The sequence below is a fragment of the Neodiprion virginianus genome, chromosome 5, assembly GCF_021901495.1.
Source record: "Neodiprion virginianus isolate iyNeoVirg1 chromosome 5, iyNeoVirg1.1, whole genome shotgun sequence".
NCBI lineage: Eukaryota > Metazoa > Arthropoda > Insecta > Hymenoptera > Diprionidae > Neodiprion > Neodiprion virginianus.
The window spans coordinates 12,060,875-12,063,582 of record NC_060881.1 but is presented as its reverse complement, the minus strand read 5'-3'; the positions used below and the strand labels follow the sequence as shown (position 1 = coordinate 12,063,582).

General features: G+C 39.0%; 1 long non-coding RNA gene across 1 annotated transcript; it reads right to left on the bottom strand.

Annotated features, from left to right (window-relative positions):
* Positions 1-408: 408 nt before the first annotated feature.
* On the bottom strand, positions 409-1,828 carry LOC124304445 (uncharacterized). Its single transcript, XR_006908195.1, has 3 exons — positions 1,618-1,828; positions 1,155-1,225; positions 409-438 (listed from the first exon to the last, which is right to left on the bottom strand). It is a non-coding gene; the product is annotated as an uncharacterized LOC124304445 (long non-coding RNA).
* Between the last annotated feature and the right edge of the window lie 880 nt (positions 1,829-2,708).

Sequence of the window (2,708 nt, the reverse complement as noted above, 5' to 3'; positions counted from 1 at the left end):
GCACTTGGCCAAACAATCAACGAACGTACGTCAGAAAATATAATAAATGTTGTCATTACCCAATATTATTATTATTCTTATTACTATCAGGAATATCATCATTATTATTATTAGTCTTTTTTGTATGGTTTTTATTTTTACTGCATCAATTTTTGTTACATACGATTGAGTATCGTGTTCACCACTACTGCCAACGCTCGTTCCTCCGTCGTCCGCGGGTCCGAAGACGTCTGCTTCGACGGACCGTCAGTGCGAGTCTTTCGGAACCGCGGATTCCGAGACACTCGCTTGTCCCGCTAGTTCGAGGTGGATCTGGCCACCTTGTGTAGTTGCGGAGTATCTGACGCAGATGCGGACGTTTTTTCTTTTTGTTTTCTGGCCTTTTTTTTGTCCCACCATCGCCGATTTTTTTTTTCTTCGTATTCTCGTTCGGGATAGCTGTAAAAGCAGAACAACACAACTGAGAGTAACCTATTGCAGTCCACTACAATCATCTACGCTGGTCCGCGTGGAAAATTAAAAAAAACACCATATAAGGTCGTATACGACTTCACCCGATTTCTTTTTAACTTTCTTTGAAGTATTTGTAAAAAAAAAATTGAAAGTAAAAGTTGCAGTTTTCGATCTTCTTTTTAATAACATTGGCATCATAATTTTGACGGCCCTGTAAACTCTATTTTCCATGAAAAAATTTTTTTTGAATTGTTTTCTCCAGACAGACCACTTTTCCGTAAGATTCCATAAAAAATCACCAGATCGGGCCCGCCTAAAGTTCTGGACTTAAAAAGTAAATTCTAAATCAAATCATGCGACTGTACAATGTTTTTTTTAGAGTCCACAACCCTACACGACTGCATTCTGACGATTCTTTTACTGAATCTACACATTTGGCCGAAGATTTACTAAAGTTGGTAACAAAATAAGTGTATTCTTTTTATTAAAAAAACAATCTAAATATGCAAATTGCATAAAGTATCCATCCGCGAGCAGGGCTTGCTATACCTCTTACTCTTTCGCAATACCGAATGGAAAACTTACAACCTTCTCCAGCATTGTCTGTGTAAGCTATGTGTAAGGCTCCACTGTATGTTTGGAATGCCGATATTGAAATGGTGAATAAAAAAGCGCACCGCATGCATCACACAAGTACTTACGATTCGGAGTTTTTGGGACCTCCGCGCTGTCCAAGGCAACACCAGGTTGAGGCGTTGTACTTTCATCCATCCTGCAATGAATAAAATATTCTTTGTACAGATGGGGTGTAGGGAATAAGACCGGAATAAGTCGGGATGCGAACATGTCGGGTCAATTGTTATTGAGGAAGGGGGACTCTGCATAGAGGCCTTAACATTTTTTTATTTATGCAAACAAAAGTCGTATCTACAATCCGAAACGATAGATTGTTCGAAATGCTTCAATCGACGTGTTAGAAAAATTGAAATTGGTATGTAACAAATTGTCGGAAGCGTTGTTTAGGAAATATTTTTTTTTGTTTAAAAAAAATGCATCTCCTACAATTTATTAGATTCCGATGTGAATATTTGATGACATGATTGTTGAACGGTTACCAACAAACGCTGATTTGGGATTTCCAAAGCGATTTGTGCGCGTACTCACATTTCGTCCTGGTTGACGATCCGGTTTAACGCCTCCATCTCAGTCGCCAAATTGTCAACAGGATTCGTCTGTACATAAGACAAGGAATATGAGATAATTCTGTTTGCAGCATTCAGTTTATTACGACTGCCATTGTTTCGTCCTATGAACGATTAAAATGCTAATCGACAACGCATACTGAAATGTTGATACAGGATATTCTTTCTCAACTCTTACGATTCTGCGTACGCGGGTTAGCGATTTTACCGTTCGTCTGAAAATTACTTTCGTTTTACTATCTACACAAGGGTGGTCGTTAGATGGCTTTTTTGGAATTTCAATGTTGGATGGTCGTAGATCAGAGTAGGTATGCAAGGGGGGTTCTACACGCAGATTCCGGTTACCGACACTTACCGACCGAGCCGACCAGTCCGCCTATACATTCTCCCCGGACTCAAACCCTTTTCCGCTCCGCGCAGCCCAGACTCAAACCCTTTTCCGCGATGACGTCACAGTCTGACGTACCGAAGGTCAATTACCGACAGGACCCGACTCCCTCGTGCTTCACGCTCGCCATTATTCCTCGCAACGATTACTTTTTTTTTTTGAGAAACTCGAACACGAATCGATCTCGCAACACACGTTCACCTTAGTTGGTCGCCAGAACTCGAGTGATCTCACAAGGGGAGTGTCAAACTTGGGAATCACAGATTTCCATCACTTTTCTATATATTGTAGGGCAGGGTCCCCTCAATAAATATATAAAGCGGCAAGACGCCATTCGTTTTTATTATTGAGAAATTTCAACTCAAAGTTCTATATGTAACTTAAGTAGAAGGAACCTTTTTACCGGTTGCAGCAATAGTTCCGTGGCGTAGCGGTAACGCTCTTGCTTACGGAGCGACTTTATTTTTGATAATATTGATTACTTTGTTATTATAATTATTACAAATCCTATTTTTATCATTTTTTGTATTTTTTCCTAACTTAAAAATAAAAAAATAATTTATAGAAATATTAATTATTAATTATTTATTTTTGTATTAAATAATTTATAAAAAAAAAAAAAGTAACTCTGACGGAACTTGAACAGCCGTTCGGTCCCTCAGTAA